Source organism: Protopterus annectens, chromosome 10.part0 (genome assembly GCF_019279795.1).
Source record: "Protopterus annectens isolate FY-2018-M chromosome 10.part0, PAN1.0, whole genome shotgun sequence".
NCBI lineage: Eukaryota > Metazoa > Chordata > Ceratodontiformes > Protopteridae > Protopterus > Protopterus annectens.
The window spans coordinates 1,217,719,567-1,217,731,788 of NC_056744.1; the positions used below are offsets into that span (position 1 = coordinate 1,217,719,567).

Below are 12,222 nucleotides of genomic sequence, written 5' to 3' on the forward strand. Positions count from 1 at the left end.
CAAGCTTCAATAGTCCTTTTCTTTCAAGTGCTTGTTATAGAGATGCCATCTGAACTTACTGATATGAACATTTTTAGACAGTTGTTAAAAATTTAGCAAAGTGCTTCAGTATATTTTGGGGGCTTCTTTTGGACTAATGTAACTGAGTACCACAAGGCTATGCCATTATTTAAGGCTATTGCTGAATCTGTCACTAGGGAGTTATTTTTCAGAGTCGCCATCCAGGGGACTCCATTTTTGTCCAGAATAATGCACCAACTGTACCAGTATAGTGCATTATTCTCAAACATATGAGTTAGAGCATTTTAACTGAATATTGAAATCTGTGCTGAGTAAAGTTATTGAAGACAATAAAAACTAAAACTAATTCATCCTGTGCCTGCTTTTTACCTTTAATAAAGTACCACAAGCATCAAAAAGGTTCAGTCTTTTTGTGTTACATTACTGACACGTTTAGGGTGTCAGAGGTTAACAGAAAAACTTGGGAAGAAGTGAAAACCCATATTAAGTATCATTGAACACTATCAGCTTTATGAGGTAGGCTGAAAGTAGTAATACCAATCTGACTGGAAAACACAAAAGGAGCTCAGGCCACACTAGAATGGGGAATTAAAAAAAATGCAAGGACCTGGGAATTCAATAAACTTGTATACAGGTTTAGGAAAGGCACAGTTTTTGAATAAATTAGATTTAACAGAGCGATACTGACAGATCCTGTAATGATTGAAGCCAAAAAGGGCAGATTTTTTTAATCTCAATAGGGCCTATACCACTCTCCAGCCTTTTAGGCCACAGTCGTAAAACCTCGTCATGTATGGTGGTGATTTGTAATTGTGCACCCAGAGGATTAGGCCTCCCATTTAGATGAGCTACAAGCTGTAGTAGACCCTGTGAGATAAGACAAGTTGAATGTTGCTGTCTCAAGTGCAAGTTAGGCATGACAGAGAGAATATTTACGCTATGTAGTTGGTAGGGGGATTGTTAACCCCCTAAAAGAAAAAAATTAAACTATGAGAAACCAGCCTTTTTTGTTAGTAATAGGCAAGAGAAGGCATTATTGTGGTTATCTGGGTACTACCAAAATTTTGCACCACATTTTGCATTAATAGCATGCTGTCTTACACATGTGGCAAGGGAGCAAATTTCCTTAAAGTTGATGCTAGAGGCAGGCAATGCTTTTAAAGTGTGTGTTGGTGAGAGAAGGGGAGAGAGACCACATCAGGCTGCCAAATATGTCATTTATGAACTGTTTCCCCCCAGTTGCTGTAGCACACAGTTGCACAAATGTACAGACAAGCTTGGATTGTAGATCCCTGTAGTACAACCCATCGAAAATGAATAATATGTAGGACAATGCAGCCGGTCTTAGTCTTCAAATCCCATAAGAGTTGGAGATGGAGTATAGGACAGTGATGCCAGTGTAAGTTAGGAATTTGCAGAATTCTGCTTTATACCTGTATCTATTCATCCAACTCTCGTGGCCATTACTGTCTGTATAGCACTCTCCTTGAGGCTATGAAATGCAGCACAAAGGCAGACAGACACACACCAGCCGACAGACACCGACTTTTATAGAAATGTATGAGTGGTAAAGTCTACTTTTCCCTGTTCGCCATGACTAGGAACACTGTATGTCTAGCATCATGTGTTCACTTTTTCTCTTGATACATACATCGCTGTTCATATACAAAGTGTATATACATGTACATGTAGAGCACTTAGTGTTTTACACTTTGGTTACATCATTCCACAGTAAACCACCCTATACATTAAGTGCTCAGCAGGCCCCCCCCATATTTCCTTATTTTTATTTATACTTTTTTTAAACCAGGTGAGTGAATTTATCCAGGGGCCATTTCAGCCTCGACACAGACAGCAATGGCAAAGACATTAACAAGTAAGAAATGCACCTAGGAAAAGAAGAAAAAAAAATGATATTGTCATTAAGGCATGTGACAAAGATCGAGTGTACAAAACTTAGCCAAGGGTATACAATATGTATATAAAAGTGAGAGGGGAATAGAGAAGTAAAGGAGATAACTGAGTTTAAATAGAACAGAGGATGTGGAGAATTAAATAAGAATGTTACAAGACATACCTCAACTGTACAGATTTTTGCAGAATTTCCAGATTGTTGCCTCATAGTTTGATCTGTTTTTCATAAAATTGTGGTTTTCTGGCAAACTACTGACTAATTGAAGTAAAAAAAAAAGACCTTTGACTTTTATGCTTCACACCCTTCAGAAAATTCATACGAATGCATTCTCTTAATTTTCTAAGTTTGTAAGAGCAATATTTAAAAAATTGTTCCAGTTTTTGGCCTTTGTTCCCCCATTATTTATGGCTTTTGTCCAGATTTCTTGCTGTAAGAGGTTGAGAGGTGTGTTACATGTTGTGGAATGAATGACTTAGTATAGGGGGGAGAGAGGATAGGAGGAGAATAGAAAACTAAGAACGGCCTGATACCAAGGCGTTATTTCAGTTCCGGGCCTGATACCAAGGCGTTACCTGATACCAAGGCGTTATTTCAGTTCCGGGCCTGATACCAAGGCGTTATTTCAGTTCCGGGCCTATCTCGTACCACTATTCTTCCTGTTCCCTTCTTAGGCTTACTAATCGTACACTGTCTTAGTTAAAGATATGCATTAACTTGTATGCTGACACAGTAAAGTTAAGATCCTTCTCAATCCTATGTAGTTTGACTGGAGGGGGAATTATTTGCAACTAACTTGCAAATCTCGTACAAGCCAATGTAATACTGTCTAGCTTCTTACCTTTTAGACTGATACATTTTAACTCATGGCATTATGCCCTTGTTTTTTCGGGAAGAGGGGCTTAGTTGTCATCTCTCTAGTTCAGTCCACACACATTCATTTTCCCTTGATCGTTACTGTACAGGTATTAAAACAGAACATAGGCCTCATTCACAGCATTACTACTTTTACCTTCCTTACCCATACCTTTTCTACAATGTTAATAGACCCCCACCACCACATACATTCATCCTCATTATATCACTGTTCCGCACACCAGTACTCTTGAATACCTGCACATCTCAAAATCACCTGTAAGCCTACACATGAAGCACGATCTGTTTCGACTTCTACTTTTCCCAAGTAAACGCACCACTCTTCCAGTCTTAACTATATCCTCATCCTTTAGCCTTTCAAGCCCTTCTGTTTCTTAAATTTCTGGAACATGCTTCTCCTGCAGTTCCTCATATTAGTACCTCTTTTCCTAGTAGCACACTTAGCATTCTGCCAACATACATCACCCTCACAGTTGCAACAAAATTCTTATATTGTGACCTCCAAGCAAAATGCTTCTGATTCTCATCTCCCAATCAGACCTAGTCTATATCAACAATTTTATGTCCTGCTGTTCATGTGTAGCTATCCAAAGCAATAGCCATTTACTCACAGATTGGATATAACCATAAAATCAGTGCCATCATAACTCCTTAGCCATAAAATTTAGAGGTGATATCCCCCCAAACTCAGCATATTCAATCAGACAGCATATCCCCATCAGCTCTTTTATCACTACCATCTAGCTCGCAGTCCCACTCTGGTCTTCATATATACTGTACTAACTTATGAAGCATTTATGAGAGACTCCCAGAAGTGTGTAGATGGATTGCTCTACACACACCAGATATTGTAGTTGCCACAAAAACCCTGGCTGTGCAAGGAAACAAAAAATGAAATTGCCTTGCCAGGCTATAACTTTATCAGATTAGACAGAGCCAACAGAACTGGTGTCGCTGTTTACAAAATCAAACTACATATCTATTTTTCACCTTGCCTTGCTAACTTTATGTAACTCTGAAATCCTGCTAACCATGCTAAAACCACTCACTCACAAGACAGTTGCAATTTTGGGTATGTACCTAAATCAGTAAACCTTTTAAATCCAGGACAAGCTACACAGCCAACACCGAACACACTGAAACAAAGTGATACCATAGCTAACCAACACTTTATGCAGACAGTACAGTTCATTTTTCCTCCAGTCAGTTTCCACAGATACCATAAAAAATACCTAAAAAAATTGAAGCCTTTTACAGCTACTCCCAGCAATCTACATGGTGAATATCTTAGTGGCTGAGTCTATTGCATATCCAGTTTCAATTCTGAGAAATGAATCCATATTTGAAAGTAGTTCCCTCACTATGGAAAAAAATAATTCATTATTCACTACACAAAGGTGGAATCAATAAAGATCTTTCAAATTATAGGCCAATTGCCCTTTTATGTCCATTGTCAAAAAATTTAGAAAAAATGTATTTGTACAGTTTCTCGCCTAATAGATAACCAGCTTTTGTCTTCAACCCAAAATGGTTTCCTTCCACATTACAGCATAATTACTGCATTGCTGAATTTTAATGTCAACACCCGTAGAAACACTAGAAATGCAGTAGCCACCATATTCCTAGACTTGTAAAAATCTCTTGATACTGTCTGTGACCAAGAAACTCTTACATAAGCACTTATTCTTAGGGCTTACCAACTATTCACTTAAATGGTACCATAGCTACCTTTAAAATAGAGCACAAGCATTAAAATGGAAACATGATTTTTCCGCCAAGTATCGGTGTCCCACAAGGATCTATATTACTCCATACTTTTCAACATATTCATGAATGACCTCTGCACTGCTACAAAAAATGCTACCCTAGTTCAGTATGCTGATTTGAACATAATCTGCTCTGACAAATCTCTCTCAACTCTGATACCTTACTTAATAATTCTTGTTGATTAAAACATGGCTAAATAAGAAAAGTTAATTACTGCTCTTCACTCCAACAGAATTCTTCTAAAACAACACTTATCTTTGCCAGCTGCTCCATGGTAAAACAAGCAGCACACAATTAGTGTCTGACCAGTTGAAATTTGACCACTGTGTATCCCATGTTAAAAAAATAATCATCAAAAAATAGGTACATTATACCGAGTGAAAACCTACCTTGTTAACATAGCCAGAGGATTTACAACTTCTGCCATATCTCCTCAGTGCTGCCCTCATCCTCACTAATCAACTGTTGCAGTTGCTCAAACTTGAACAGTGTTGTAGTAAAAAAAAAAAAAAAAAAAAAAAGTTAAATTTGCAATTGACTGTAACAATAGAACGCACTGCTGCGTAGCCCACGGAAAATTAAATTCGTTAGAACTGCAACATCACCTAGCTCTTTCTCAGCTAACTACACTACACAGACTTCTATAGAAGCCAGAAAATTGCCTAGCCTTTAACAACTTTAATACAACAATACTCCCCTGTTGAATTTTATGCACTAAAGAAAAAACAATTGCTAAACCTTACCTAATACTGCAGATGACACTATATTTAGATAATGGAAACATTCCACTACCACTAAAATACATTCAAAAGGCAAACTCATTTCAAATGCGTAAAACTTCACCTATCAAATCAATGAATCTGCTCCTGTAGATCTCCAGGTGAAATGCGACCATTATCTTTAGCTTGCCATATCACCAAACCATTCCTTTTCATTCAGAATGCTATACCGCTCAAGCAGTCTTCAAAAATACTGCTCACCCCCACCTCTCTGCTTCTAATATAATCCTCATAATATCAATAAATTTATATACATGTCTGAGTCTGCTTTACAGAGATTTTCTGCCTTACCTTGTTCTTCCCTCACCTCCATTTCTTTGAATTTCTACGCAGTGATTACGATATCTTATCTGCCTGAATCCAGTAATGCACCTATCAAATGCTCAGTTTTCAACATATATTAATGCACAGGTGTCTTGTACTGTAAATGTTGCCTCTGTTCTCATGAGTGTAATCAAATTAGCAGATGTATGTGTAATTGCCAATATATATTAATGTTCTTTTAAAAAATTTAATATTTTGAAGCTGTACTCCCCAGCCCGCAGCTGAAAAAGGTTTTTTGACTAAACCCAGTTGGGCGAACCCAGTAAATAAAAGCAAAATAAAATTAATAAATTATATCCTTGATCCACTTATTGTTTGTGACTCTTGCGCTTCTCTGCTTTGAAGGAGAGGAGTCTGTCTTGGAGCATCCTTGATGGACTTACCTATGTAATCAAGAGTCAAAGTATTGTTTTAAGACTCCAAGATTGTGACTTGCATTATCATCTTTCGTACTGCGGGTGGTTGTAAGACTTGTATAAATTCCTTTTGATCAAATCATTATCTTAACAGCACTTCGTCATGCCAGTCAATGTAAATTATTGGTTAAAAATCCCCACTTGAATTTGAACTTCTTCAGAGTCTTCATCTCATTTGCAGGTTACATGTGTTTTCTTTATCATGGTATATATCATTCAGAAAGAGGGCCACTTCCCCTAGAGATACCTATCAGGAGATAACATTTGACCCTTCCACATTTTCTAAATATGAAAATATTATCAGGATCTGGTGTTTGGCCATTGTTACAGTCCTTTGTCAGATGTTATAGCGGTCTTTATTCATTCATTTTATTTATTTTGTTTTACATTTGTTTACCGGGAAAGTCCGACTGGACACAGGTCTTTTTTCAGTGGAGGCCCAGGGAGAAAAGCTCCAAGAGTAACAGATACATACAATAGAGAAAGAAATGTAGCCAAATGAGAAGCAAATACATACAAGATAGTGGTTTCAGACAATAACTAGAGCAACAGTAATTTACATAAAAAATTGTTGCTTACATTTGGTGGCTATGTCTAAATGATTATGTACAGTTAAAGTGAAACTACCATTAGTGGGAGATCATGCTAGTAGAGTAAGAGTAATGATAATAAATTGAAAAGGAGGAATAGGTTATCCAGGGAAGCCTCTACTCTAGAAATTAATCTTTAAGACCTACTATAGAACAATGTATTTTATTACATTTAATTTTCTAAGTAACCCCATTATTTAACAGCACAGCTTTGCTGGCATAAGCATATGCCCCTTCCTTACTCATGATGCTTTCTCTTTACAGGGGCTAGTTAGATTGACATGTGTCTCACAGAAGAGGTACTTTAGTTATAATCTTGTGCCTTGGGCAGATGTTAGTGTTGGCTTAGGTCTGCCTCATACTTTTGTAAGGGACCAGATTTTATGTTTCACACCTGGTAGTGTATGATTTGTTTGGCAAGACTGTTGGCTTCCTGTTTTAATTATTTATTCATTTATTTATTTACTGCATCTGATACCTCTTTTCTGCAGACCTACATAAAACATGCAGAAATTATACATCACCAAGAATTATAACAAGCTTGTCCGAATAAAACCGGTTTTCAGTGGATGTACATAAAATGTACAAAAGTTAAATACAATACATCACCAAGTGTCACAATAATGCAAGGATCAAAAATAAGATGACATTTATAGAGTTCTTTACAGACCGAACAAAATGATAACATGACCTTTCTGCAAAGTAACAAATGTAACAAACTGGAGAGTCACATATTATGAAAGTCATGCAAAGGAACACATTGTAAAACTGTAATAGAATATATCACTTCATCTACAGTAGGCCAAGATTGTAGTTTTGATGTGTATGAGTAGTAGTATGTAGAGAAAGAGGATTTGGGAAATACGGAAAATCGATAATAGAAGAGTTTATAAGGAAAGAACAGAGAGAGAAAAAGGATAAGCAGGTACTGGTAGTGGATAGCAGTAAAGGCATTAGACATTATAATTCACTACTATAAATCTAAGGAGACAAGAAAATGAAGTGTAGAAAAATTAAAGGGAGATGGTTGAGTTTAGCCTGGAAGGTCTGTTCAGTGGCATACGCGAGAATCAAGTAGGTAGAGTTTTAGCCATTACTTAAAATATGAAGAATTGTTGATTTGGCAAAGAGCATTTGGGATAGAGTTTAACATTTTGGTGACATAACTAGCACAAAGTGTGTCCCTGTGGAATTGAGTGGAATTAATGCATATGTGAGGTGTTTGTTACTGGATTTTTTAGGTGTGAGTGAGAGTGACATTGAGGGAGAGGAGGGATGTTAGGGGCATTTGTTGGGATGATAGAGAATTTTAAATGCTCTCTTCAGTTGACTGTATTTTATAAGATTAGGAAATTTGAGCCAGTTTATGTTTTTGATGGCAGTCGAGTGGTGGGTTCTATTGGTAGTAAATTTTGCTATTTTGTTTTAAGACTGTTCAAGTTTTGGGAAACGTTTGGATGAGAGATGGTAACGATTGCAGAGGAATAGGTGAGACTGAGTAGCAAGTAGTTGCTGTAGCTTTCTTCTGTGACCAGATAGGAAGTACTTTGCTCTACAGAGTAATTCCTATTTTTGATGAGTTCTTTTGACTACATGATGGATATGTAGGACACATTTTAGCTGATCATCACTAATGATGCCGAGTAACTTGTTGTGGGAGACTATTTCAGTAGTAGTGCCACTGGAGGATTATTTGGCGAAAGTGTTTGCAGTGTTGGGTGTAGACTTTGAAGAAAATAGCATGCACTTTTTCTTTGGATTACGAGCAAAGTTAGAATTGTACAGCCATGTTTGTGATTTGGTCTCCGTGAAATGGGTTTTAGGTGAAGTGACACGTATCCATAAATGTGTATGTGTATATATATATATATATATATATATATATATATATATATATATATATATATGTGTGTGTGTAATTTTTTTTTTTTTTTTCCTGGGAAGCCTACTCCAGTGCCCTATTAAACTCAATAAATAGGGATAAGTAATGCAAGTCCCAGAGGTAAGTAGATAGGAGCTGGGGTAGCTTAAGAGTGTGATCTGATTCTTTACCATCCATCTCTACCTGTTGGTATGTCATATCTGATGCTGGCACCTGCAGACTCTGCAGTACTGGAGCTCCACCTCCTCTCCCCGTAATACTCCACTCTAACAGACTTTCCTCAGATTTCATTTGCCACCATTGTCATCAGATCATGGTCTTGAGAGCTCCTTATAAGTGGTTTGTTCTCATTTTTTCTCCTATTGCCGCTTTCTTTATATTTAAATCTTTTTCTATTGTGAATGATATTATAGTTTTGTGTGGTTGTGGATGCTTTGTGGTTCTTGCTGTTACTGCTTCTCCTGAGGTTACAGTAGACAGAGCTTCAGGGTTTAAAAAAATAGTGTTTGGGCACAACTTGCCTCCCAAGACACTTGAGTGTGTTTACTGTTTGTTTGCAGTGCAGCTAGATGAAAAGAGGGAAATCCTTTCATGGTGTGAAGCCCAAGGAAAAGGAGAAGCACAAATATTCCTCTGCTATTGAGAGCTAGCCAGATCGAAAGATTCACTGATCCTTGGCTCCTCTGGCTTTTTCTCAAGTTGGGCCTTCATTGCCTCCATGGCTCTGATCCAGTGGGTATTTCAGTTCCAGACTCAGAATTTTCTAACTCCCCTACCCTCCGTATTCTTAGTCACTTTCTGTCCGAAGCCCCTTCTTTCATGGCCAGGGTTCACTCCTTTTTCCTTTCCATTACCCCTGATGAGTTATCTGTGGAATTATCCCCATTCCCTTTCCAAGATCTGAGCCTCTCCTTTCAGGATCTGACCTCTGGATGCATCCATGAAGAAAGTGTCAAAGCCAGCTTCCACTCTTTCTTTCAGATATGCAGCGTTAGTTGTAAAGCCTTAAATCCTCTGATTTGAAGTATCTGATATGTTTTTCTTTAGACACTGATGGACCTAGGGATCATTCCTGCTACTTTGGCCCTGAGGCCTGAGTCTGTGGCACCTTCTGCTCTAGGCCTGTTTGTTCTTGCTCGGTCCCATTGGTGCTGGTGTTCACAAATCCAACTGCCCTATCCTGTGCTGTTGCCGACATTGTGGCCACTTCAGGCACTGCCACCATCCTTTATGTTCATCTTTGTCCTTGTTGGGGCCAAGTGCATCTTGAAGCTGAGTTGTTGGGGCCAGATGCATCTGTTGGTGCTTCAGAGTTGTTGCTGTCCCTGGGTGTTTTGGCTTTAGATGGCTGTGCTCCGATTTCTGTCCGAGCTGACCAGGTCGATGACGGACACCGGGCTCTCACTTGAGTCCTATGATCCAAAGGGAATCTGTTCTGTCTGCATAGCCTCTGTGTCAACTTTTGACGACGTGGAGAATTCTCTTCCCCTCCAAGAAGAGTGCATCAGCAGCCAAGTCAGATCTGTCATGATTTCTTTCTCCTCCTGCATCTTTAGCTACTCATCATGCTGTGGAACAGTCCATGCCCATAGACCTCAATGCCACCCTGGTCTTTGGGCCCCTGCATCTTCTGTATTCCTTCTCTACACTCACCAGGGAGGGCCATATGAAGAGTAAATATAAGAGGAAATGTGGACTTGCCACAGGAATCCTTCACTGAGGATACTGATCTTAAAAGGGTCCTCCATGTTCTCCTATGAAGTCATGTCTTTTGGCACCATACTTGAGTTGTTGAAGCAGCACGAGATATGGGCCACTAAAGCCCCTTCCGCTGAGGAATCGTGTTTCTTGAAGCTTTTGGTGTGGGTTCATGCACATCATCGTTGGTCCCCCCCTTCAGATGCCCTAGTAGACTTGGTATCCTGGAGAGCCTGTAGAGAACCTGACATGGTGAAGTCGATTCCATGGAAACTCAGTAAGGTTCTGGTTCTGACCAAGGATAAGCCCCTTTGCAGTAAAGGGTCTGGCAGTGAATACTTTTGCTGCTGCTGTCCCTATAAAGCATTTGTCTGAGAATTCCATAATCTGTCTGCCCAACCACGAGTGTAAGACCTTGGACCATCTGGGAAATCGCACTTATGATTCAGCTATATTCACCCTTTGCTTTGCTGAATTATTCAGCCCATTTGGCAAGGCTTCAGAAGGGTGTCATCTCAGAAATGTCAAAGGTGGTGAAGACACAAGATCCTCTGGATTTTCGACTGTGGAGGCTCAACTGTGGGCAGTGCGGTCGATTTCCAACATATTCATGAGGCTGCTGTCTAATGTAGACATTACTACAGCCTGAATAACAAGTACTGAAATTACCATGTGCCATCATGTCTAGATGCACTCATGCAATTTTGCAGACTGTTTCAAGATGTCCTTCATAAACACTGCTTTTGATGAGTCCTCTGTTTTTGGCCCCAAGTTCAGAGACCCTGAACAGGAATGAACAAGATGGAAAGATGCTGTCTGGTATCAAGGTTCACTTTTCCACTCTTTCAGAGGCTTTTCTTCAGAACCAGAGGAGAGGGAAGCATCTCTTTTGTAAATTACAACAGTTTTCCCAGGATGCCCCTGCTGACAGTTTTCCATGGGGGGGGGGGGGCTGATCTCTGGTGGTGTCCACTGAAGTTGAGTAGAAGTGGCCCACAGAACCAGAGCTTCCATGGTCGTTTCTCACAGAAGCAGTCCCAGTGCCCTTGAAGAGTTGCCTGACAGCTGCACTCTGGAGGCAGTTTGGGGTGTGCTTTAACTCTCCCTCCACAAGCTTGGGAGGTAGCCAAGTTGGACACTAAGCTGTGAGCATTTGAATCCAGAGGTTATACCATCCCCTTTTTATTCACTCCAAAGAATATCTCTGAGCTCCTTCCCAACGTATCACTCCCATCAGCAAGGGCATATAGCAGTGGAAATAAACTGCTTCTCAAACAAGTCATCGAAGAAATACTTCCAGACCAAGGAGGATCTGGGGTTTATAAGGACCTCAGATCCATGCTGTATCTCAGGAAATTGAACCAGTATGTCAAGCAGACCAAGTTCCAAATGGTCATGGTGCAGTCCTTTCTACCTCAACTCGATGTGTTAGGGAGACCTCAGGGATGCCTACTATCAATAAAGATAGTGAGGCATTCCAGGAGGTTCCTGTGCTTTCAGGTGGGATCTAACCATTACAGGCTTTGAGCGCTGCTCTTCGACCTCACCATAGCTGCTTGGGTGTTCACCAGTTGTATGGCAGTGGTTGCAGCCTGGCTCAGGCTGCAGGTATAGCAGATCTTTATGTACTTGAACAGTTGTCTCCTGATGGTTCCCATGAAGGCATCCCTACTCAAAGCCAGAGAGTCCTTGCTCCACCTGTGTTTATAATTTTGACATAACTGTGATCTACAGCAAGTCCAGTTTGGATCCTGCTGAGGTACTGAAATGTATCAGTTTCCATTGGGATACGATCAGCTAAATTGAAAAAACCTGTCTCAAGGTTGAATTCACTTCATGCTCAAGCTTCTCAGGTTGTTCTCTCTTATGGTCCTTCAACAATTGCACGTCTCCTCAGACATATGGCTGTTTTTATTTGTCTAGTACTAGGGCAAGTTCAGTGGTTCTATCCCATTCA

At 39.6% G+C, this 12,222-nt stretch overlaps 1 protein-coding gene across 1 annotated transcript in view; it reads left to right on the plus strand.

Annotated features, from left to right (window-relative positions):
* Nucleotides 1-12,222, plus strand: part of ECHDC2 (enoyl-CoA hydratase domain containing 2) — a gene marked incomplete in the record, with an annotated part of 851,050 nt that overhangs the window by 420,060 nt on the left and 418,768 nt on the right.